The sequence below is a fragment of the Pogona vitticeps genome, chromosome 1 (genome assembly GCF_051106095.1).
Source record: "Pogona vitticeps strain Pit_001003342236 chromosome 1, PviZW2.1, whole genome shotgun sequence".
NCBI classification, from domain to species: domain Eukaryota; kingdom Metazoa; phylum Chordata; class Lepidosauria; order Squamata; family Agamidae; genus Pogona; species Pogona vitticeps.
Genome location: NC_135783.1, coordinates 255,215,516 through 255,242,807, shown reverse-complemented (window position 1 = coordinate 255,242,807; position 27,292 = coordinate 255,215,516). Strand labels below are relative to the sequence as shown.

The 27,292-nt window shown below is 40.2% G+C and overlaps 1 long non-coding RNA gene across 1 annotated transcript; it reads left to right on the top strand.

Annotated features, from left to right (window-relative positions):
* The first annotated feature begins 11,306 nt into the window (after positions 1 to 11,306).
* LOC144586051 (uncharacterized) lies at positions 11,307 to 13,540 on the top strand. Its single transcript, XR_013540759.1, has 2 exons — positions 11,307 to 11,407; positions 11,639 to 13,540. It is a non-coding gene; the product is annotated as an uncharacterized LOC144586051 (long non-coding RNA).
* Positions 13,541 to 27,292: the final 13,752 nt, after the last annotated feature.

Sequence of the window (27,292 nt, the reverse complement as noted above, 5' to 3'; positions counted from 1 at the left end):
CATAAGAAGATAAGAGGAACTCTGCTGGATCAGGCCAAGGGCCCATCTAGTTCAGCTTCCTGTATCTCACATTGGCCCCACCAGATGCCTCTGGGAGCACACGAGACAACTAGATACCTGTATCCTGATACCCCTGATATTTGGAGTACCTTCCTTTTAAGCCTGGACATTATACATCCCCATCATGGCTTGTAACCTGTGATGGACTTTTCCTCCAGAAATCTGTCCAATCCCCTTTTAAAGGCATCTAGGCCAGATGCCATCACCATATCCTGTTACAAGGAGTTCCACAGACTAACAACATGTTGGGTAAAGAAATATTTTCTTTTGTCTGTTTTCACTCTCCCAACACTCAATTGGAGTGGATGTCCCCTGGTTCTGGTATTGAGTGAGAAGGAAAAGAGCTTCCTTCTATCCACTTTGTCCATTATCTTCATAATTTTATACATCTCAGTCATGTGCCTCCTCAGGTGCCTTTTCTCTAGACAAAAGAGCCCCAAATGCTGTAGCCTTTCCTCATAAGGGAAGTGCCTCAGCCCAGTGGTCCTTTTAGACACTATATTCTGCAGTTCCACTATGTCTTTCTTGAGACCAGAACTGTACACAATACTCCAGGTGTGGCCTTACCATTGTTTTGTACAATGGCACTATAATATTGGCTGTTTTATTTTCAATCCCATTTTCAGTCATACCTAGCCTGGAATTGGCCTTCTTCACTGCTGCCGCACACTGAGTTGACACTTTCATCAAGCTGTCCACCAGAACACCAAGATCTCTTTCCTGATCCATCACGGACAGCTCAGAACCCATCAGCTGATAAAGTTTTGAATTTTTTGCCCCAATGTGTGTTACTTTACATTTTCTTATACTGAAACACATTTGCCATTTTGCCATCCATTCTTCCAGTTTGGAGAGATCCTTCTGGAGCTCTTCACAATCCCTTCTGGCCTTCACCATCTGGAAAGGTTTCGTATTATCCGCAAACTTGGCCACTTCACTGCTTATCCCTGTCTCCAAGTCATTTATGAACAGGTTGAAAAGCACCGGTCCCAGGACAGATCCCTAGGGCACACCGCTTCTTCAGAAGACGTGGATGCTTCAGGATGTTTGAAGAAATGGACTTGTCCACGAAAGCTCACATTAAAATATAGAAGTTAGTCTTTATGTTGCCGCAACATTTTTGTCTTCTTTAGTTTTTTTAATTTTTGTTTTGCTTTTGCCTATCATGCTAGCACAGACTAACATGGCAACCTCTTCTAAAGTTTTGTGTCACTCTCTACCTTTAGAATTAAATGTACAGGTGGTATGTAGTGGGCTCCCTGAACTACATATATAGTAAATATGGGCTATGTTACATACAGAGATGCTAGATATTCTGGATTCTCTACAGAACTCAATGTGGACTCTCTTACCATGTAGGGAAATATTTCCCTCATGTTCTTCAGATACCTATGTTCTTGTCTAAAGCCCTTATGTTTTCATTCCCTTTGAGATATGGCAATGTGTAGCCTGTATAATTAAAAATTGTAAACCGCCCGGAGAGTGCTTGTAGCGCTATGGGGCGGTATATAAGTCCAATAAATAAATAAATAAATAAACACTCAGAAGGTTTTTACTCAGGATGTTGCCTGGCATTAGAAGCTGCTTGTTATTGCTGACTCGAGGTGGAATGAATTTTCAAGGTTGGAAATCACAACTGTGCATGACCCTATGGCAACATCTACTAGAACATTTCACTAGAAATGATGCCTGCTGTAATGCAATGATCATTTTGAAAACATGCTCATTAGATAGGATTCAATTACCACTGATGCTCACTGTACTCAGTCTTGTTGAGTGCAAGGACATATAGAAAACCATATTATTTGATACATCTTCACTTCCTGCTCCAGTAGGCAGCCCCATCTGTCAATCACACAAGTTCTTCAGAAACACTGATATGCCTTTTCATATCCCATCAGTTGCTTGCAGCACTTGGTCAGGGGCCTGATGGAGGTCAATAAAGAGCAGCGTGCAGTGCTTACTAAATAGGTTTCCATCTGCTTGAAATGTTATTAGCTGTAGATTCTGTCAAAAAGTGGCATATCCTATGCTGCAGCTATCTTGGGCTTTCTTGGCCTTTCAGACAGCAGAGATGAATTCTTCTTTTCCAGTCAAGAAATTCTGAGAGTGATGAGTCTAATTTGCTTACAGCCAAAGTGGATAAATATATGAAGAACATGGTCTGTCTTCTTCTAATTTTATCTCTTTGGCCCAATGCATGTGTCACAGCACCAGCAGGACCTCTGCTTTTCCAAGGCTGGATTTTATGCTATGCATATATTCTTTCAATAAAGAAAATCAGTGTGAAGTAGTGATTAGATTGTTAGATTATAACTGTGGAGACCTGGGTTTAAATTACCCATTTGTCCATAATGTTGACTAGGTAACAATGAGCCAGCCACATTTTCAGCCTGCCCTATACAGTATTACTGTTTGTTTTTGAGGATGAAATGGGAAGAGATGTACTGTATATACTATCTTGAGCTCACAGGGACCAAGATGGAAGAGAAATGCAACAACTAACTAACTAAATTTTATTACATGCCATCAATTAACATCCAATGTATGGCAAACCTAACAGGATTTTCAAGGTATGTGAGGTATTTATGGAGACATGGCTATATGGGGCTGGGATTGTTGATCTCTCTCAGCTCTTCCCACCTGCATTTCCTGTGGAGCAGCAAGCTAGACCTGGGAGAAGGAGGGGTACAGTGATCTATCATGATTTAATCCATTTTACCAGGTGTATCATTCCTCAGTTTTCTGGGTTTGTATGTGTTTATCTGAAACTGGGTGTCTGGAACAAAACAGGAATTTTATTGAATTCCCATCCACCCCCATATTCAACAGTTTCTCTGCCTGAGCTGATTGAGTTGGTCTCAGGAGTGGTTGCCTTAGTGGATTAAGTATGCAAGAAAGTGGACAGGAGTGTGTCTCTCTTACTTCTGGAACTCTCCGTGGCTTTTGATACCATTGACTAAAGCATCCTTCTGGGGCATCTCTCTGGGATAAGGCTTGGAGGCATAATTTTACCGTTGCTCTGGTCCTTCCTGGAAGGGTGATCTCAGAAAGTGGGGCTGGCATACTCCAGTTTGACACTTTGACCACTAGTCTGTGGTGTCCCACATGATTCTGTTTTGTCCCCTGTGCTATTTAATGCTATGCTATTTAATACACACATAAAGCTGCATAGAGATGCTATCTAAAGTTTTGGTGTGTGATGGTGTCATCAATATGCAGCTGACATCCAATTCTATGTCTCTTTTCTATGTAACTCCAAGGAAGTTGTTCCTATTCTTAACCAGTGTCTGTTGTTGGTAATGGACTGGATGAGGGCAGATGGTTGAAACTTATTTCAGACAAAGGAGAGGTGCTTCTAGTCATTCAAAAGGCAATTCAGAATATACAGATTCAACCTGTGTTGAATGGGGTTACACACCCCCTGACAACTCAGGCTTGCAGCTTGGATGTACTTCTGCTCTGATTTCTGTGCCAGGCCTCAGTTTGTACAGTTAAAACTAGTGTTTCCTGTTCCTGGAAACAACTGATTTTACTGTGGTGACATACGCTCTTTTTTTTGCACCCTGCTTGGATTACTACCTTTGGGTTACCTTTGAAGATGGTTCAGAAACTTTACCAAATTCAAAAGGGTACAGCCAAGCTGCTGGCCAGAGTCGGTTACAGGGAACATGGAACACCCCTGTTACAAGAGCTCCTCCACCAGCTGATCTGTTTCTAGCCAAATTCAAATTGCTGGTTATGACCTGCATCCATATATGACTTGAGTCCAGATTACCTCAAAGACAGTATCCCCCATATGAGCCTTCTCAGCTCCTAAGATCTTCAGGGGAGGCCCCTCTCTACTGGACACTAAATTTTACATAGCAATGGATTGTGGCAACACTAATGGCAGCAGTCAAGATGGTCTACAGCAGTGGTCCCCAACCTTGGGCCTCCAGATGTTCTTGGACTTCAACTCCCAGAAATCCTGGCCAGCAGATATGGTGGTGAAGGCTTCTGGGAGTTGTAGTCCAAGAACACCTGGAGGCCCAAGGTTGGGGCCCACTGGTCTACAGGACACCCTCTTGTGGTTACTACCATTTCACACTTGTCGAAAAACAGGCCTAACAATTGCTTTGTCTTTGGGTGAGAAAATGTTAACAGATGAAAAAAAAGAGGAGTTAGCTCTTAATAGGTTTGCCTATTTTTAATGGGAAGAGGACAATTTAACTTTTTAAAACCCGTACTGTAACTCAAAAACCCATTGCTCAAACTTCGCTAAATTTGGCACAGAGCAAGAGCTGTCTGCTAGACCTAGTCCAAATTTTGTGCTGATCTGAAGTTCAGGTTCAACATTATAAATTTTTGTTTGGGGCACTCTCAGTTTTAGAATTGCTTTGTAGAATGTTGATTTGCTCTGCTGCACAGAGCACTCCCATGCAGCAGTAGTGAAATCTCACAGCATTGTCAAAATTGTCTGCCTTTGTCAAATATTGCATTTCTGTTCTTTGTTAAAATCCTGTCTACATACGATTTAGTCCTTTTAAGGAGAAAGGCAGGATAAAAGTAAAATTATTTAAATAAATAAATAATTTTTAGACTCAATCTTATTTGTACTTCTTTTGTTCTTATTTGAGCTATACTTCTTCCTTTACCCCATCTATTATAACTGCATGCCTTCTTGCTGCTGATCTGTTGTTGGCATTTGAAGGGTGGCAGCTCAGAATTAAGCTGACAGCATCAGCACAGATGACTGAAAAGAATGCCATTTTTCACTTGGTGATGAGGGGAACAAGAAACTGGTTCCAAATGGGTTGGTGGCTTTGAGCAGTTCAACCTGAAAAGCTCCCTTACAGTTTGGTTCTAACAAGATGTTTTGACAGACTGACTGCAATTGGAATGGCTTTAAAGCTGCATTCCCATTTATATCAACCACCCGTGATCACATTCTGTTGTTAATAAGAATTTGGTCAAAACCGGCTTGAGAAAAAGTTGAAAAGAACACTTTTCACCAACTGATAATTTCCTTTGTCTTGGAAATATTTAGTAAAGGCTATCAATTTGAATTTTATAGTGATTACGTTAGTGGTTGGAGTCCTGTTACTTAATGTAGCTAGTACTAGAGTAGGACCATGAATAAACTGAGTGATTCAATGTCACCTGCTCTGTATGTTCCATTGATTCAAATGGGCCTACTCAAGTTGTGACTTATTTTAGCACAGTAAGATGCAGCTTGAACAGGGCCCTTTGAATCAATTGAACCCACAGAGGAGTTGACTAACCAAACCCCACTGATTCAATGAGCCTACTCTAGTGCAAATTACTGCACTCAGCAACAGGATTTAAGGCAGTACAGCAAGTGTTTCTTTAAAATACTCTTTCCCAACATTTATTATGGCCAGAATTCTATGAATTACACTCACTGGCATAAATTGTTCAGCTTAAATCTCAGTGGAATAATTGCCACAAGTGAAAAAGTCAGTGCAGGCATTTGGTCTTGTCTATCAAGCTACAGTATATGAGTCAGTGCACAACAAATGCCTGCACTGGCTTCTTAACCTACAGCCATTCCCTGCCAAGATTTATGCCAATTGTATTAATGCAGACATAAAAACATAACAGGGTTCAATATATTCATGCTATTTTAAGTACTGTACTTGTTGAAGGTTGATTAAGATGAAGAGTGGTTAAGAGATAATAAATAAGCCACTGTTTCCTTAATAGAACTCTACCAACCCAGTATCCTATGCCTAACTGAGGCAGTCCCTGATGTTTTCAAGGACTTGCAAGGAAATCCTTTCATCTCCACATGCAAGTCAGTGTTTATTATTGTTCGATGACATTTTGATGAACTGAGTGCACTTCTTGGTCACTGTTGTATTCACCTAGAGTGTATTGATGAAGAAATTACTCATCTGATCAATTTATTGAAATGAAACAGCTACTAAGAGTTTGTCTCTGTGCTGTCAAAAGAAGATTGGACCAGTGAAGCTATTTATCTCAGCATCAATTGTAGTGGAATTAAAACCACTGGCATTCAGGCTGGAAGAAAAGATAAAAACAAGGAATCAACTATAATTGGAACATGGAAACTTTGGACTTCCTCTTGAAGTCCCCACATATACTTGCATACAATCTTACAGTTCCCTTATCCTCCAATGTAAATGATTGACACAATCAAAATGATAATTCTGTGGCTGTATGAAAATACATTTGTCTTTGAGAGAACTGGACAAACAGATGTAATTCTGATCATTCTCAAATACAGTTTGTCCACAGCAATTCTGATCCCCACAAAAAACACTGCCTTAAGACTGCTTACGTGTAGTCTTCCCAAATCTTACATCCCTCATTAATCAATTCAGATTGTTGATAGAATCATTTTAGCTCTCTCCTTTGAGAATAATTATTCACCTTTTGGTACTCTGTCCTGTCTTGTATATTGAAGGAGAGAGGCCAGCAACTGGAATAGAATTGGTGTAACGTGATCCAGCTACCTAACCCAAATAAGGACTCAAGCTGCAGTGTTCTTCAGCAGCTAAAGTTTGTGCAGTTGTGCATATGGAAACGCATAGGCTGCTTATAATAGATTCCCCTCATAATCTCTCTTCCTAGGAGAGTAAAAAAACACAGACCACTAAATTAGTCCATATCAACAAATGAAGAACAGTATATTTTGCAAAGGTAATTGCTCTTAATTGCCCCTTCCAGGTGAAATTACCTTCAAATCTTTTGCATTACAGCAGGAATACCTTGTAACAATGTATTGCTCCTGGGTAAACTTGTTTCTTTCTCAGTTACTGAAAGGATTTGAGCTAAACTCAGAAAGAACAGGAAGTCCAGAGAGGGATAGAAGATGACATCATAGGGTGTGACTAAATAGGGGAATTTGGGGAGATCTAAGTCATGTTTAAAAGCTATTTTCTTCAGTGCAATCTATTTTATCTCACACTCAAGCAATCATTCCATTCACATGGAAGAAGTTTCATCTCCCATGAGAGGGATTCAGACAGCACTTAAGACTGATTCTATTTCCCCCCCCTTTCAATTACTGATGCCCCCCCCATACCTTTCCCTGCCTTTTATAATAGCTCTCATTTCACAGGCTGCAACAACATCCTCCTTCTTTTTTGCTTAATTTAGTAAGTGGCATAGCTCTACAGCAATACATCAATCTGGCATAAATCTCCTGTATTATCTGAAAGTGCTGCATCACTTATGCGAATATTACAAAACATGTGAGGAAAATAGAGAAGAGGGTTTCTCTGCCATCCTTTCTATGGTCACAAACCACTGCATATTTCACAGGGTTGTCACCAAGGAGAACACCATGCACAACACTATTTGGGACAAAATCAAGCAACCACACATATTGCAGAATGGGATAATCAGGAATGCTCCCAATCACACCAGATAAACTGCATCCATAGCACTGTGCCAGAAGAGTGGAACAGCTCACAAAAGGATGGATCATTCTTACTTAAAACACATGTGGTTAAAATAGGGCGAACCAAACCACACCAAAAGCAAACCATATAGCAAGCTATATGTTTGTCTGCTTGTTCCCATAGTCACTGATAATCAGAGCATCCCTAGGCTTCAATCTTGTGAGTCCTGGCTCCACTACAGCACCGAATTTCTGAATAATCTTGAAAGACAGCTCCACATAGAGCCACATTACAGTGGTCTAATGGTTCATGTGTAATTGAGGCTAGAGTGAGGAAACTTTTCCTAGGCAGGGTTCCTTAAACACATACAAGTCATTATAGCTATTGGCCCCACTTGCTCTTCCACAGACTATGTTGAATGCAGAAGCACTGCCAAGTTATGAAAACTTGATCTCTCCATGTACTGTAACTATATCCCATACTTCATAGCCAGATTGGTAGATTTCTCCACCAAAAGTGTTTTTGTTTTTGTATGTGTTTTGTTGTTTTTGTTGTAGTAGTTTATCTTCTTCATCTTCATTTGTTGCAGAAATGTATCCAAGTACCTATTCCAATGTTCTGCAGCATTCCAGCAATCTTCAAGTGGAATGAAGTGGTACAACAGATTCACTATTTGTCATGTAAATATTGTAGAGCTGGTATGGTGTTGCAGTTAGAGTGGTGGATGAAGATCTAACAAACAAGGTTTTCAAACTCTATTCAGCCATGAAGCTCACTGGTTGATATTGCAACTGTCACACACCCTAAAGACTCTTCTACACCACAGGGTTATTGTGAGGTTGATGTAGGGAGGAGCAGAGCCATATATGACATATTGAATTCATTGGGAGGATCTAGTAAATGCAACAAGCTCCTCCAAAATAGGAGGCTGCAGTCAGCAGGTTTTCAGTTTTGTTTTTTTTTTTAAGATGGGGCTTAGCACTAATTTAGACATCTGGAATCCTGACAAAATCCTGTCAGTGACAGGAAGTTCTGAGACCTTCTCAGCTTTCACTGAGGTTCTCACTTGGTTCCCTCTGATGCTAATTCAGAACCCTCTCCAGAATTCTCCATGGACATCCCTGTCCCATGTTTTACAGTCAATTTAGACTATCTAACGGATGTCCTGTGAGTCAATCCAAGCTTCCATACTGAGAAGAAAAGGGAAGAAGAAGAAAAATACAAATTTAAGAAATCAGTATGTTTGTAACAGAGGCTACTGAATAATTGGTGGACAGTTTGTTATTTGAGCTGTAGGTGGTGGTGTTGCCTTGTTAGAATGGAACAACACCATAGACAGACTCACTAAGAGGGACAGAACAAGAGAACAAAATCAAAACAAATAATAAATGTACAGTATTTCCATCCAAATAAGACATATGTCTTCTCAAGTGCAGTAGTAAATTTCTTTAGGGTTTATCCAGTCCACCATTTCCTAGTAACTGAAAACAATTCACAGTGCTGGCAGAATAACCAGGTACTTCATACCTTGAAAATTATTGGTTTAGACATTGGTAGAATGAAAAAAAGGTGATTTCATCTTTTATTTTCCCCATATGTGAACAGAGAATGTGGAGTTCTGTGAATCAGAGTGGTCTAAGTCCCCTATGATGACTGATAATAACAGGGGCAAATGTAATGTTAATATTTATATTTTTACTTCTCTACACATGTGAAATATGGATATCAACGATAAATTAATGTACAAATTGAAAGTTAGAGAGGGAATATTGAAAGTAAATTATTTTAAGGATTTACGGAATGTTTTTCTAATACATGTATCTGGGAAAGGGAATGGTTATACACCGGGACAAGAATCATTACACTTTTGGAGAGAAATGGGGCATGTAAATTGAAAGGGGGGGATCCCAAGGGTGGTGGCTTGTATTATGTATTATGAGTTTTAACTTACAATTGTGTTTATGTTTTTGTTGTTACTTTTATTTTTTTTCTGTCTTGTATTTGTCGTATTATTGTTTATTAAAATAAAAATAAAATTTAAAAACTTCTCTACAAATGGAGATATAAAAATACAGTTTATAATTTGTCACTGTGTGACCTAAAATACACTGGCTAATAAATTATATATTATCTATGTTGGTAGAAACAGATATCAATTTGGTCCTGAGACACAAGCCTTTCATGAACAATGGGATCCCACACAAGCACCCAGCATGAAACAAGCATGTAACCTTTGAATCTGGCATGTTAGCCTCTCCCTTTTCTTCACGACACCCCATAGAATGCTTGCTACTCTTTGCTCATCCTGCAGTTTGAAGTGATGTGTTAAATAATGTTTTTTCCATGCTTAGCAAGATGTTAAGCATGGAAAAACCCTTTAACCATGTGCAAAATAGTCTGTGCATAATCACGGAAAACCCAGCAGGATAAAATTCATGCAATCAGGACAAGATGACTGACCTTGTGAATAACTGCAAATGCACAACAAAGAATCAGAATGAGTACTGAAATAGATAGCTTGTAAATGGCTGATACGCCATGTTATCTCTTGTCTTCAAGAGCTGTACTGTTCGATGCTTGACAGATTTGCTCTTTGCAAATTCCAGAATTAAACAGCTCCTGGATTTACATGTGGTTCACAACTTAGATATCCAACTGGCTTTCATCACTCCTACATTATACAACGCAGTTCTCTGCTTGACAAATGTATCAACATGCATTTTAAAAACAGAAGTGGTTTGTGAGGGGGAAAAAATTCTTAAAATGTACTTTTGCAAGCATATGCTTCAAAACATAATTTTAAATGTATGAAAGTACACAATCCTGTAAGAGATTAATACGTGTTATGAGTGGACACGTGCAAAAAGTGAAAGGAAGTGGGAAGAGAATAAATTGTCCTTCTTTACTCTGCATTTATGATTTTTCCATAAACGTATCGTTTAATAGTCAATCCATCTTTCCAAGAAATTCTGGAAATTGCACATCTATGAGTGGAGGTGTATGTGTGAAATCATTTAAAGAAAAAAGTTCAAACGTCTCACCACAATACAAGTATCAGAAGCATGAAGACCATTTAAGTGGCATCAAAGCCCTAATTACTACCGTAGAAGCTGGTCCATTAGGATGAATGGTGCACTCCCCCATCTCAAGTTCAGGCTACCTTGTCCAGCCCACCCCTCAGGTGCAGTTCAGTTTAGGCTTTCCTTACACTCCTGGAGCCACCTTAAGGGAACAGTCTTAAATGCAAAAATTAATCACTCTTAATGACATTGAAATAGAATTGCACTTCTCTGTATGCAAATTGCTTCCAGTCATTGAAAATTCATGCAGGAGTATTTGTCAAGAAAGAAACTTTAATTGCCAGGTAGGTCATGGCATTAGCCAGCAATGCCCATAAACTACTGTATTAAAAAAATCACCCTGTGTTGGCAGTGGCAATCACCCTTCTGCCTCCAGATCAACAATAATGAAAGTGAGTGGTTTTTGAAAAGGGTATTTTAAAGGATGTTTTTAGAGTGTAGATTTGGGTGTGTGTGTGTTATTTTTACTGACTTAGATGTGTGCATGGACTTGAACCATTTCTTGTACCCTTCTGTTTGTACTCTCTGAGCCTGGTACCTATGAAGCGAAGCACAACTAAAGCTAGATACAAAAAAGAGATTTGATCTGCTCCCACAACTCAATTTATTCTTGAATAAGGGTACACAGATTATTGTCCAACCAACCCTGTGCCCTTTCAGACACACTCTACCCCAATTCCTTTCTAGATGCAGGTCAGTATCTGTATTTTCTGGGGCTCTATGGAAAATTCCATTCCTACAGTGGCATTTTGCAGAGATGAACAGTATGTTTTATTTCTCCACTTCTTTTTTCCAGCTGCCAGAGGGGGGAAAATCCTAATCTTACCTGTAAGGAAATGGCTTTCTACAACAGTCCATCAGGAAAGGACTGAGAAACAAGCTTCGAAAGGGGAACAGGTATAGTATTTTTAAAATTCCTTCTTTAAAAGACAATGCTGGGAGCTTGTTTTTCCATTGCCCCACATGGAGTTTCACATTATCCTCACACTTTCTTGGCTTGGCTTTAACTTACTGTATAAAGCCCTAAATGGCCTGGGTCCAAGCTATCTAAAACACTGTTATCTCCCATAATGAGCCAGCTGGGGTGTTAAGATAATCAAGAGAGGCTTTTCTCTCTGTCCTTCACAGGTGCATCTGAGGGGAAAAAAGAAGCGGGCCTTCTCTGTTGCTGCTTCCAGATTTGAGAGCTGCCTCCCACAGGAGGTCAGACTGGCCACATCTTTGCTGTCCTTCCATAAGCAGGCGAAGACCTTTCTCTTCAAGCAAGTCTTCCCTCAATAGCCAGCTACCTGTGTGTGATTTTTGGATAGACTGTTATACATTACTGCTTTGACTGGATTTTCAGTACTACTTGCTTTTTCCATTTTTATGTTTTCCATTTCTCAAGAGTGGCAATTTTTATATATTTGTATACTTGTATATGTACATTTGCATCTATTTGTATATTTGTTCTTAGCTTTAATATTGCTTTTTAATGATGTAAGATGCCTCTTTATACAGTGGTGCCTCGACTTACAAACTTAATCCGTTCCAGAATGATGGTCGTAACTCGAAATGGTTGTAAGTGAAGCACCATTTCCCATAGGAATGCACTGAAAACCCATTAATCTGTTCTGGCTGGGGGGGAAAAAATCACACACACACACAAACCCCACTGCAAACCCCATCGGAACACATTGGGGCTGAAAAAAATCACAAAAAAAAGCAATGCAAGCCCCATCAAAACACATCGGGGGCAGGAAAAAAATCACAAAAAACAACAACAACACAACAAGCCCCATCGGAATGTGCTGAGGCCTGGAAAAAATTGCCAAAAAACAAAAAACAAACAAAAACAGAGCAAGCCTCATCGGAGCAGGCTGGGGCCAAAAAGAAAATAATCAAACACAAACTAACTAACAAAAAAAAAAAAGTAAGCCCCATCAGAATGTGTCAGGGCTAGAAAAAAAACACACACAAAAAACCACAGAGCAAACCACACACACACACACACACACACACACACACACACACACACACACACACACACACACACACACACACACACACACACACACACACACACACACACACACACACACCACAACACACAGCAAGCCCCATCAGAAGGCATTGGGGCTGAAAAAAATTGCCAAAACCAACCAAACAAACAAAAAACCAGAGCAAACCCATCGGAATGCACTGGGGCTGAAAAAAAAAATCACCAGAAACCAAAGAAAAAAACCAATGCAAGTCACATCAGAATGCGTCGGGGCCAGGGGGAAAAATCACACAAAAAAGCAACACAGCAAGTCCCATCAGAATGGGCTGGGGCCGGAAAAAAAATTGCCAAAAAACCCCCCCCACAAACAGAGCAAGCCCCATTGGAAACACGCTGGGGCTGAAAAAAAAATCACACACACCCCAAAAAAACCCACCAAAAAAACCCCCCAAACCCAGAGCAAGCCCTATTGGAACACACTGGGGCTGAAAAAACAAACACATCAAAATGCAAAAAAATAAAAAATAAAAATCACAGCACAGAAAAATAACCCCCCAGCCCAAACCTACCCTGCAAAACCCTCTGTATGTACTCACTCAGAAGCAGAAAGCAGCACCAGGCAGTCCGAAGCCTTCTCCGATGAACACACTCTAACTGTTGGGGTGAAAGAGCTGCAAAGAAGGAGCCTTTTCGCTGACCAAAGGTTAGTACATTTGAATTCCCTGCCTTTCCCCCCACCTTTTCCCCAGTCATAACTCGAAGCTCTGGTTGCAAGTTGAAGCAAAATTCTGTGGCTGGAGCTGGTCGTAACTCGAAATGGTTGTAAGTCGGGATGTTTGTAAGTTGAGGCACCACTGTATTCATCGTTCTTAGCTTTAAATGTTATCTTTTAATGTTGTCAACCACAGTTGTATTCTCATTGTTTTCAACGGTAAATATTGTCTTTCTGTGTTGTAAGCTGCCTTGGGTCCTTTCTGAGGAGAAAGGCAGGGTAAAAATAAAATAATATTAAATAAATAAATAAATAAATAATCACCTGTCACCCATCAGCAAAGCACATCTGTTTCCAGTTTCTGTGATCAAATACATTCTAGAATTATCTAATCATGTGATTATTGTTCTCCTGCTTCTTGTTTCAATGGATGATGACGCTGAAGCCAGCAGACCCATTCTGAGAGCTCAGTACATTTATTTATTGATTTGATTTCTATACCACCCATCTAATGTATGAATCATCTGCAAAGTAGCCAGTTTAGCTTTTGCATTTCTTCAGAATGACCGTTGTTGCAGAAAAGGTGATGGTGATACCACCAGTAAGAGGTAAATACTGAGGAGACAGTAAAGTTGGTGAACAGGATCCAAATTCTCAAACCTATTTGGAAAATAATTTCAGATTTCACCACCCAAGTATGTCCAATAGGCTCTATCTTAATCTTATGTATGACGATATGCCCAAGATATAGTCTGCATGGAGATGATTCCACTCTGTGTGCATTTTTAGATGATGAGCTCATGAAGAAGAGGTTCAAAGAAGCTGGATCATGCTTGAAGTAATTTGGTATCGGGGAGGTGAGAAATGGGGCTAGGATGGAAAAGGGGAGGTGGGAGAGGAGGATGAGAATGAGGGAAGAGACACAGGTGTCACACGCACGGGAGAAGGGACTGAGGAGTGGGGGGGGAGTCCTGCAGTCCCCAAGAGCCAAAGGCTGCCACTGGTCCTCAACGGAGAAAGGGTGGTGTGAACAGGCAGGCTACCAGGAGACCTTGTTCTTCTTCCAGGTGCTGCTGCTTTTTCCCCAGAAGGGGGGGGGCAGAGAGAGAAGGAATTTATTATTATTATGCTAACAGTTGCAAGACATATTTGCAAAGAACTGGAAGAATAGTAACCAGTTTAATATGAAGGACTAATATGAAGAAATATGGAATATGGCTATCAACGATAAATTAGCATGTGAACTGAAAGTTAGGAAAGGAATACTTAAAGCAATATTAAAATATTTTAAGGATATATGGAATGTAGTTGGGAAAACTAAAGGTTTACCCCTGGACAAGGATCATTATAATTTTGGAGAGAAACGGGACTTGTAAATTAAAAGGAGAAATAAAAAATCCAGAGGGTGGTGGAAAACACTGGAGGTAGCAGAGGGCCTTCAGCTGAACTTCCAAAAGTATTCTGCTTTGTTCAGTTAAGTAACTGCATGTGGAAAATAAATATCGCAGTCTGATCACTCAGCAACCAAGGAGTTACAAACAGCAAATGCATGCAGCTTACAAAGACTCATTTAAAATGCACATATTAAAACACACACATACACAAAATATCATGATGGGAAAGTATTTCTAGCTATATAGTGGTTGATTTTCCCCATGAATACACTGAAAAGAATTTGTATATGAAGGAGCTGTGGCAGAAGCAATTGGGCATAAAATAAGCAAAGTTCTGTATATTCAACTGATTGATAATGGGTTATATAAAAACCTAATAATGTTTATACTCAATGTTTATACTCATGTAAAAATGTAGTTTAATATTCCATGCATTTTTAGTATAAAGCATCTATGTGTTTACTGGCTTAATGAAATATGGGTCTTAAGACATTTTGCAACACTCCTTCTTCAGAGAAAACTGTGAAGTGGAAGATAAATGTACTCATACCATGTAATAGAATAACTTATTTATGATTTTGATTATTTTGTATTATATATTTCAAATCAGAAGTACATCCACTAACAAATATTACATTACGAGATGTCTTTACAGGAGAAAGATGATAAAGTGAATCTTTTTTTAGATATACAATACTAGAGCAGAGATTCTTTAATATAATTTTCTTTCCATTTTTGTCAGAGGCCTCAATTTATTCATTGTAGTTTCAGCTGCTCCCCTTGAAATTCAATAGATGTTTTGCCCTATTCCTAAGTGGAAGTGCGCTCAATGCCTCATTTTCAAAGTGGCAAAATTCCTGAACACAGGATGTTCTGTGACTCCTAGACTTTTCTGCCCAAGCCCAGGAATCATCTCCAACAGTTCAGACTAAGGAGTAAGAGGTATGTCTGTAGCTTAGCAGCAGAGGAGCACATGCTTTGCATACAGAAGGCTCCACGTACAATTCAAGGTATCTCTGGGTAGTAGAAAAAACTACTAGCCGCCTAGAGTGGTCTAGTATGACCAGATAGGCGGGATAGAAATAAAATAAATAAATAAATAAATAAAATATTGCTACATATCCTGGAGAGTTGCTGCCACAGGGTGTTGACAAAGAGTGTTGGCCCTAAGTGGGCCAAAAGCTTGAACTTGGCAGCTTCCTATGTTCCTAACTTAGCAGTATCTAGTGTAGTATATGAATAGTGATGGACTAGGAGTCAAGAGACCTGTGTTTGAATCCCACTTGTCCATGCAAACTCATTGAGGGGTGGCAATGGTAAATCCAAGACTTGAATTATGACCTCATTATGGTAGTTATAAGTTGGATGTGAGTCAATGGCAGATAACTTATATAACGTCTTTCTATGTACTCTTACTAATGGGAGCTTTCTTCCCATTCCTCTTTGCAGCAGGGAGAGTTAGTTTTTTGGTGAATGGGGTCAGTTAATATCATAGCGGAGAGAGGAGGCTTAAATCTCCCTTCCCAACACATTATTCTGCACTCCCCCATTTCTCTCTCTCTCTCTCTCTCTCTCTCTCTCTCTCTGTGTGTGTGTCTAATATCAATGGAAAACCAGATATGTGGCATTGTTGCAAGCAACATGTTCCCGTTCAGAAATGACTTATGTGCAGACCTTCACATTTTGCCATGTTGCAATATTGATACTTCTTTCTGGTCTTATTTATAACAACAGCTAAATAACTTGCTAAAAAATAAATTAAGATTTACAGACGCCAGAATAATTTATGAAATATTTGGTAGGTCAGATGTGAAATGTTTCATCGAGCTGAAAAAAAAATTCACAAGTGCAAAGGCCATCCGGCTGAAGTCATTTGTCATCACTGAAGCCCATGATTTGCAAAGATGACAAGAGATCTGTCTCTCTAACCTGCAGTTAAGACTGGGAGGAAAAAAGATTGATTTTAAGAGCTGGCCTTAATTTTTGGTTTAAAACAAAATCAACCCTGTGGCAAAAGGCAAATGAGCTGCATTTTCAGTTTAATTAAAATGGTGACATTACAACGTAAATAATTGTGTTTTATTAATCATTCGCCTTCAAGTCTGTGACAGCAGCCATACTAAAGACAATTAATTTGCTGGAGCCGAGTGCGGTATGTTAATAACTACATGGCAGTAAGTAAAACTGGGACTCTGCATAGAAAATTAGTCGGGTAGAACTTTTTAGGTTTGAAAGCAAAAGGTGCATGCTGATCCAACTTACACTATGGAGCAGACAATTTATTTATTCAGTTTATATATTACCCCTCGAGCAAATTGCTACAAGGACTCAGTCAGTACTAAGACCTTTAAAAACCTGCTCCATGTGCAAGTTCTTCCCATGATGGGATCTCTTGATGCTTTTTTAAAGTCCAAAAATCAGCTGTCGATTGTGCTAATGTGAACTGGATCATGATAGTAATCTTGTGGGAATGCTCACCCATTCTCCTCCATGACAGTTTGATTAAAGAATTTCCACAAGTTTGTTATCATCTATTGACTTCCCCATCATCTCACATCGTTAAGGGTGTTTACATTTTTTAAAACAAGAGCTGTGAGTTCAAAGCACCGGTTTCCCAACTGATGCGTAGTTTGGTCCTAAACTTGAGAGTCAATACTGTATATAATATAGGACAGGGAGCAAGACTGGACAAAGTAGGCAGACCTGGTACAAATTACCATCAAACATGAAGGCTGGGTTGGAGCAATCATTACTTCTACCCCATTGGATTGTTATGCAGATAATATTGGAAAAGCAGAAGACAGCTAACCCATATGGAGCTGCTTGGAGGAAAAATAAACACCACAAACAATAATTTAAACATTCCTTTGCATAAATGAAACAGAAAGGTACACTCTGATTGTTGATTGCAGCCAGCAGTTTTTCAAGACAAAAGTATTTCCCACTGTGATAAAGATATTTAAATATGCAAGCGTCAATGATGTTTAGCTATGGGGCTGCTGATAGTCAGGCCACACTAAAGCTAACTATTAAATTACAAATGTAAAAAGAAAAAAAAACACTTAAAAATTATCATGCAATCTGCTAGTTTTCATGGATCAGGAGCACTTCGTTAAGAGCCCGAAAAACCCAGAACAACCATTAGATCCCGGCCGTAAAAGCCTTCGCGAATACTCTTACATTTGTATTTTGTAATGACTACACACTCCCTTTTATTTCAATGGAATTACAAAGATAACAAGAAATAGCCACCCCACAATACCAGTAAGAAGATGCATGAACTCTCAACATCCATGGAGCAGGACTACAACCACTACATAATATTATTTATTTTGACTTTAATCTGATCCCAATTGGCTATACTTAGTGAGTTTACTAAATTATCATCCCAATTCCCAGATGAAGAACTAGTTTTCTCTGTGTCCCTCTCTAGCTAAGCAGAAACATGTTCGCTTCAAAGAAAGGCAAATTGGAAAGGTGTGTGTGTGCATGGCCTGTGCCTCTTTGTTTGAAGAGCTGAGGTGTGATATCCAATCCACAACTGCCTCTGCTGTAACTTTAAAAAACCAGCTCTAATGCAGCCCACATCTATTATGACTTCCATCTAAGAAAAACGTGCCTGGTGGAATCCATCTTGCCAAGAACTTTTGGACTTAAAATTCCTCACAGGTACATGCCTGATGAAGTTGTCCTGATCCATGAAAGCTAGCAGATTGTACAATTTTTTTTGGTGGTCTATAAAGGAATCGCCTATTCTTGCATTTGTATTTTGTATTGGCTCCCTTTTATTTCAATGGAAATCACAGCACACTCTGAGTAAAAGGTCATTAGCCCTTTTAGAATTTCCCGTTACAAGATCTAGGAATTAATTGTCAAAAACTAGAAATTAATTACATTCTTGATAATTCAACTAAACGTAGAATAAATGAGGCCAAGGTGACCAGGAAATGATTATGGGATGAGACTTTCCTGCAAAATGAGATGGATCAAAATCAAGAAGATGAAGTCTTGTGAAATGATTGGTTCCTAGTGCATATGAGCCATTTTGATAGTTGAATTAGAGTTAAATAATGGAACTTAAAAGGGTTTCTAACTTGATCCTACAAACTGAGGCAAACTGAGGCAACAGCCCTTCTAAGAGCAAAGGGAAGGGATTTCAGTACTGTCATGTATCCTATGCACTTTCAGAAAAGTGACTTTTTGGACTACAGCTCCCATAAGTGGGAAATGGCTGGGAAATTCTGGGGGTTGTACTTCCAAAAGATAACTTCTCCAAATTCTTAATTTCATTTTCTGACGTGATGTATCTGAACTGCACATGAAAGCAAATTTAAAGCAAGTCCTCTGAAATCACTTGCAGTAAATATTAAACTAGAGAAATAACTTGGATTTTCCAAACATTGTAGAACTATTACTTTGTCAAAAAATAATTTAGCCACCAAACATCGTCTGGGCTAAGATTCAGCCAAAGACCAAGTGTGGGGCAGTAGATAATTACAGACAAGGGCTTGGGAGACTTGGGTTCAAGTCCATGCTCAGCCATGGAAACCTACTGGAAACTGGAAAAACCACTCTTTAAATATTTATTTATTTATTTATTTATTTATTTATTTATTTATTTATTTATTTATTTATTTATTTATTTATTTATTTATTTATTTTATTTTATTTTATTTTATTTTATTTTATTTTATTTATATCCCGCCTATCTAGTCGATAGACCACTCTAGGCGGCTTACAGCAAGGGGTACAACAATAAATACAACAGAATTACATAAAGGAAAACTTTCAACAATTGAGTTAAACACTAGGAAAGAAAAGAGAAGGGGAATCAGGGATTAACTAGGGGGGAAGGCCTGCCGAAACATCAATGTTTTCAGTTGCTTTTTGAAAATACCCAGCGAGGGGGCCGCGCGAATATCAGGGGGAAGGTTGTTCCAGAGGCGAGGAGCCACTGCCGAGAAGGCCCGATTTCTTGTCTTTTCCTTCCGGGCCTCCCTCGGCGTTAGGCTCCTCAGCCTCACCTCCTGGCTCACGCGAGTGACACGGGTAGATCTTGGTGGTAGAAGGCGTTCCACCAAGTATCGAGACCCTAAACCGTTTAGGGCTTTGTATGCGAGCATCAACACTTTGAAGTTGATGCGGAATCGGATGGGCAGCCAACGCAATGCGGCCAGAGTGGGTGAAATGTGTTGGAATTTTTTCATCCCACTAAAGATATCAAACAGGCCTTGAAAATTTCTGCTAGGATTGCTGTAAGTGATATGCAACTTGATGGTACATAATACACATAAGGTTCTGCAGAAATGCCTCATATATTTCAAAGAGCAAGAGTATCTAGATAAAAACAGTGGGGTCCACTGGACACTTGCATGCCCGCCCTCATTTATCACTAAGAATCAGCAACATGGGGTTGCCAGACATCATGCACCATCCTTGTTGAACATAGGCAGCTGGACTTTCTCTACAGAGATGTGCAGAGAAGAGGGAAAGGGCATTATAGGGAGAATGAAACTGAGTTTAAATGACATTCATTTTATTTTATCTGTGGCTTGGGGGGGGAGAAGGTGCAGAAAACCAGAGTTTTTTGCAGTCATTATTACACCAAAATAGCACTGAAATATGAGACAGCAGGCCCCATGTGATGCTCTCTGTTGTAGCAGGAGGAAACAAACAGAAGCTATTGTTGGAATCAGCAGTTTGAATAGCCAAACTGAGGACAAAACCACTTGGGAATTATAGGAGAAAATTAAAGGTAGGATATACAGTATTTCAAAAAATTCTAGCACTTAATTTTTACAAGGATATATTTATTGCAAAGATGACCAAACGTAGATAGAACTCAAAAGATGGCATTTAATGTCACTCCACAGGAGAAAAATGTATCTATTTCATATCTGTGATGAGGCTATAAAAGAGCAGAGTATATTACTGGACAAGAATAACCCGGTAGCTATGAATCAGAGCAGGATGGGGGAACTGAAACAGAACCTTTTAATTGCTCTCTGCTAGGCTGGGTCAAATGCTGAATGTGATTTTTTGAAAAGCTAACACAGAAGTACAAGATTTTCTGTTTGATACTCCCTCCTACTGCTCTTTGAACAGATGTGGGAAGGTTTGGATTTAATTTGAGACAGAGAAACAGAAAGAGTGTGTGTGTGTGTGTGTGTGTGAGAGAGAGAGAGAGAGATTTTAAGGTTACCTGCTTTTTTGATTGAAGCATAAAAAATACTGTTAGACTACTAATCATTACAGCTGAAATACACTTCTCTGTTGTGAAATGTAAGCATTCCTTTATAACACACAGCATACAATCAGAAGCAATCACCCATTGCCAAATTGCATTTAAGCTTCTTGGGCTAATTAACACACAATTCCCTCCACCCTACCCAATCAGTCCAAAGCAAGAGGAGCATGAAATTAACTCAGGGACAGATCCTGGTTTACTGGTTCCTCTGTTCAAAAGTCCTTCTGAAGAGCTCCAGGGTAAATATACATTTTTGAACCCCAGAGTCATTTAGCTCTGCATTTCCACAACTCCCTTTGCACGAATGAAATAATCCCAGGAAGAAAGCAAGCTTCAATCACATCTGTGTCTAACTCAAGGGATTAATTTGGTTCAGTGTCTTCAGATTGTTTAGAAGAGGGGGGAACTGGGAAGAACAGCTAATGGCTTCTGCTCTTGGCAAGCTGCCCAGGAAGATGCCAGGCTTTTCTTGACAGTCTCTTGGAGGACATACAGTATTACCTTTCCAGCCTAGGGCCTCAGCATACTGTTTTGCGCTTCACCCAGGTCCTCTTGTGTATCAAGATGGAGGGAAAATCCTGGTTTTAGAAATCCTGAGAGAACATTTACTAAAAGCACTCAGGACCAGGACAAACAAACTGCTCTGTAGTTTTGTAATGCAGAAATAATTTGAATATGCCTTACCAAATTGTATGCTGATTCCCTGGAGAGACATGGAAAAAATGCCCCTCTTTCTGGAGGACTGCCAATTCATTACTTTCTTTAAAGCAGATACATTTTTGACACCTTCCATAATACTTGTGAACTTTTGTTGACCTGTAATTCTCCCTCACCCATACCATACATTGTATCATCTGCCTGGCAAGTCTCTAACACACATGCTCAGTTTGTAACAAAGCCACTGTTTTTCCCACTTAACAGGCCTTGTTTGAGGATGACTATTTCAGCCTTACAGCCTGGATTCTTTATAAATTAAAAAGTTGGGTTGGGCCAACCATTCCTTTTCAAGACGCCGAGAGAGGCCCGGAAGGAAAAAAACAAGAAACTGGGCTTTCTCGGCGGTGGCCCCTCGGCTATGGAACACCGTCCCGACTGAAATTCAGCTGGCACCCTTGCTGGATGTTTTCAAAAACCATTAAAAAACTTGGCTCTTCAAGCAGGCGTTCCCTCCCAGTCAATTAATTGATTTTTATTTTTTCAGAGCAAATACAAGGATTGGATGTGCACTCATTTGGTTGTACAAGATGTTGCACAGCTTCTTGCAAAACAGTGTAATCCAGTGTAACTGCCCTGCTGGGTATTTTCTCTTTGCCTGGATATTGCTGGATTTAGGTAATTGGCAATTGCTCATCTTTGCACTCAGCACTTTGCAATATAAGGGCAGGCAAAACCTGCACTGCAACCAAATGGTATACCCTATGCCTCTACCTTTTCCTCTGAAGTCCACATGGTGGAAAGTGGAAGTCTTTCTGTTCTCCAGGTAACAGAGCTTCTTAGCCTCATGTATGAGAGAATTAATGGCTTCAGACAAACAGAGGAATGAGATAACCCATCTGTATGTTTGAAATGGTTGAGACTATTTGAGGGAAAGTAGTAGAATCTGAAGGGACGTGGTGGTGCTATGGGCTAAACTGCAGAAGCCTCTGTGCTGCAAGGTCAGAAGGCCAGCAGTCATAAGATTAAATACACACATTGGAGCGAGCTCCCGTCACTTATCCCAGCTCCCGCCAACCTAGCAGTTCAAAAGCATGCAAATGCGAGTAGATAAATAGGTACCACCACGGTGGGAAGGTAACGGCATTCCGTGTCTAGTCGCGCTGGCCATGTGACCACGGAAGATTGTCTTCGGACAAAAACACTGGCTCTATGGCTTGGAAACGGGGATGAGCACCACCCCCTAGAGTCGGACATGACTGTCAAGGGGAACCTATACCTTTACCTTTACCTTATAGTTCCTGTTTAAAGGGATATAGAAAATTTATTTTTGCCTTTCATAGAGAACAAATATCAGTGGTTACTACTAGTAATATATCTCCAGGCAGTGCCACCACATCCCCTAAGTATAGTATAAGGTACTAGACTCCAATGGCTAGCATGGCACGGTGAGACAGGCTCAAATGACTGGTTAATATTTTACTCCAAGTGTGATATTTTATTTTGCATTTGGCCACTATGATATAGAAACAAGTCCAAGGAGGAGAAATAAAATAATTAGAAAAGAAAACCAAAACATCAACTATTAATAAATTAATGGTTCTAATAAGATCCTTGTAGGGGGTTGATTTTTTAAAAAACTATTGAAAAATAGCTCTCTCTTGGTTTAATTTCTGCCACTTCAACTGTTAGTTCAAATACAACAGTCTCATATACAGTATTTTGTTCTCATATGAGGGCCTTCAATTGCCTTTAAACCATTTTCTGTATTTATGTGAGTAAGTTATTGCTGGTAATGTAGCAGGGTGGTAATTGTAATTAAAGTGTTCTTTCTGGTCTATATTTGTATTAGACAAAACACATTTTAACCTTTATGTATGACAATGCTTTTACACTTCTTTTGGAGGATTCCAGGGTGCCCCTCAGAAATGAAATCAGAAATCCCAGGAGTCATTGAAACAGAAATGAACTTTACCTTGTGACTTCGGAACTCCTTCACTCTCGTTTTTCCTCAAAGTGCTCATGGGATGAGAGGAACTCCTCAGGAAGCATTTATGGAGGCCAAGTTCTTGAAGCCAGTCAGAATTGGCTTTATTTGATGCACCCGATGTCCCTACAGGGAACTAATTTGCAGCACAGAGCTTTGTAATTTCATGCTAGAACAGCATAAAATGGAAGAAGAACAACTCATCCAGAAGAAGGGTATTATGTAACAGGAGCAAAGAAGAATCTGCAGTGACAGTAAAGATGCTTTGGAACCATCTCCTTGCTAATTCTGTATTTCCCTCTAATTGGTATTAAGCAAGAAGATGAAAAGAAGAAAATAACTCAGAATTAATTGGATTCAGTTCCTAAATTCATTTAGACAATAAGCACATTGAAATTGAAAACCCATATCACATCTTGTTCAAATTTATTCTGATGAGGCACTAATTTCTCCTCATTTCTACCCTGAGAGACAACAGCTAACTCTGATGTCAAGGATGTTTTTGAAATGAGGCACAACAAGTGAAGAATGCTAAATGAGGGATTCAGGATACTGGGATAGGAATAAGAATATACGAAGACTAAACCTGCACTTAAGCAACCCATATCTTGGCTGCTCAAGAAACAGGCCCAACTGACACCACTGCAGGGCACCACATCTTCATTCCATTTGTTCTTTAAGTGTCATATAGAATGTTCTTCCCACTCCTTAGTATGTAAGGTCAATCTGGGAGGAGATTTACACAGAAAAATAATTCAGAAGGTTTATTGTGGGCTATAGAATTGCCCCAAACAAACAAAAAACTCTTATTTAATATTTGCTGTCATTTAGCATCCTGATGAACACACATACTAAAGAGGAGAATGGCCCAGTACATGAGAGGCAATGACTCAGGACCACAATCAGCAGTGTTCCTTCATTTGAAGGACAAAGGACACTCATTTGATGATTCACTCAGTTTGGACTGAGAAGATAGGTGGTTTGAGAGAGGGGTCAGGGAGGCCATACATGTGCATATAGAAAATGCCTCACTCAGCAGGGTTGGAGGCCTTAGATACAATCTGACTCCTATTTATCATGCTGCCCTTTCATCCACCTCACAAAGATCAGGACCACTGTGGCGTTCGTCCAGGTCATGAATATTCATATGCTACTTGTTTGTTTAAGAGTTAACGAAATTGCTTGTTCTGTCAACACCTGTATCACTAAAATAAATCTATTTGGTTCTTTTAAAATGACATATGGCCTGGACATCTATCATTAATATTAGGTAACGTTGATGTAATCAACTGGTGGCAGCTGAGGGGTACGTAACGTGAGCTCTTTGTTTGGTGTAACAAGCAGGGGCCACGTGGGGATCATGACAACCACACACACCAGGAAGACCACTGTTAACAACCATGACAATGGGTGGAAGAAGTGGGATTTTCACTCACTCCCATCCTTTGTCCATCTAAAGCAGTGGTCCCCAACCTTTTTGCCTCCACAGACCGGTTTAGTGGGGGGGGGGGCTGTGACAAACCCAGACCTACTGGGATCTGCCACACGTTACACTAAGCTGCCACCAACCATTCCCTATAAGAAGTCACACAGACCAGGGATGGATTTTCAAACAAATAAAGAATAAGGTTTATTTAAATACAACACACAGGGAAAATAAAATAATCAGGTGAATAAGATAAAGTAACGTGGCTTATTCTCATTCATGCATGCATACAGTTTGGTTCACACAGAACCCTCAACTTGAAGCACAGACCCTGAACCTATCAGTTCTGGCTGACCAACAGACACCTGAACCTATCAGGTTGGTACTCTGACACACAGTAGTACCCTGTCTGACACACAGACTCCCACACCAGCTTCTTCTTCCCAGCTGCTGCTTCTTCACCCAGCGTCTCCTACTTCTCCACACACGCATCACATATATATACAGTACAGCCCCTCCTCCTGATGTCCCGCCTTCCACTCCCCATAGGATGGAACTTTCCCTCCAAACCCATGACAGACAGGTAACATCAGTGCTGTATGTAACACCTCCCCTCTTTATAAGTTGTTTTGTAGGGGGAAAGCTAAGGTGCTTTTTCCCAAAAAACAACCTGGATAAAACACACAACAACAGTTATACATACCATATCATACTTACTTATACTTACATTCTAAATTAACCATATCAATTAGGCATTTAAACATTTACCATATACATCACATCAATTTACCTTTATTCATACAAACCAAGTTCAAAAAACAGGTACATTTAACTTTTTGTCATCAATATATATACATAGTCCATGTTTCTTTCGCCGTCTTCATTCTTCAGGTCTTCTTGACAAGGCGTCAGCAACACAGTTCACTGACCCTCTGACCACCTTCCCTTCAAAGTCATAGTCCTGTAGGTTTAAAGCCCACCTCATAAGTTTGCTATTGTGGGTTTTCATTGTCTTTAACCATTGCAGTGGTGAATGGTCAGTGCACAGAACAAAATGTCTTCCGCAGATGTAAGGCTTGGCCTTCTGGATCGCGTAGACTATGGCCAAACACTCCTTCTCCACGGTTGCCAAATGTCTCTCACCTTTTTGAAGTTTCCTACTTAGGTAGGACACTGGATGCTGGTCACCATTCTCATCCTCCTGGCACAGAACTGCTCCTACCCCGCTGTTAGACGCATCGGTGTAGACGATGAACTCCCGGTCGAAGTCTGGAGCCCGCAGCACTGGATACTGGACGAGCGCCTCCTTCAACCTCTGGAACGCCTCCTCACAGTCGCTGGTCCACGGGATGCGGTCATCAGTCTTCTTCCTCGTCAGATCGGTCAGCGGAGCCGCAATCTCGCTAAACCTCGGGATGAACTTTCTGTAGTAGCCCACCAACCCAAGAAATGATTTGACTTTTCTCTTGGTGTTGGGTCTAGGCCAATCACGAACTGCTTCTATTTTGGCCTCTAGGGGTTTTATCACTCTTCCCCCTACCATGTGACCCAAGTCTTTTATTTCTGGGCTACCCAGCTGCAGTTTGTTCTCTTTGCAGGGCCTAGGCCAAAGCACTTCCTCCCCTGGGTCAAAGTGCCTCTCTCTAGCTTTGTGGTCATACCATGTTTTCTGTCTGACCTTCTGAGCTTGCAGGTTTTCTGCTGCCAGCTCTAGATTTCTCTTTAGGTCATTCATCAAGGTGTCTATGTATGTCACAACGTCTTGTGGGTCATCCTGGGTGATCTGCTCCCAATTTTGTTTGATCAAATCAAGGGACCCTTTCACCCTTCTCCCAAATAAAAGTTCAAATGGACTGAACCCGGTACTGGCTTGTGGCACTGATCGATAAGCAAACAAAAGGGATTGCAGCTTCTGGTCCCAATTGTTTGGATTCTCGGCCAAGTAAGCCCTAATCATGCGCATTAGAGTCCCATTGAACTTCTCCGTTAACCCATTACTTTCAGGGTGATAGGCAGTGGTTTCCTTGTGCTTAATTCCACAGATTTGCCATAAGCGTTTCATGAGCTTTGATGTGAACGATGCGCCCAAATCTGTGATTATTTCTGAGGCAAATCCCATCCTGGACATATACCCCACCAAAGCATCTGCCACTGTGTTAGTTTCAATGTTAGTCAAGGGTATGGCTTCAGGGTACCTTGTGGCATGGTCCACAATTGTGAGAATGAACCTGTTCCCCCTCTTTGTGGCCTTGGGCAAAGGTCCCACAATATCCACCCCTATGCATTTGAACGGAGTGTCAATCACAGGCAAAGGGCACAACTTTGCTTTGGTCCTGTCGCGGTTATTCCCCTGCCTTTGACACACATCACATTGTTTACAG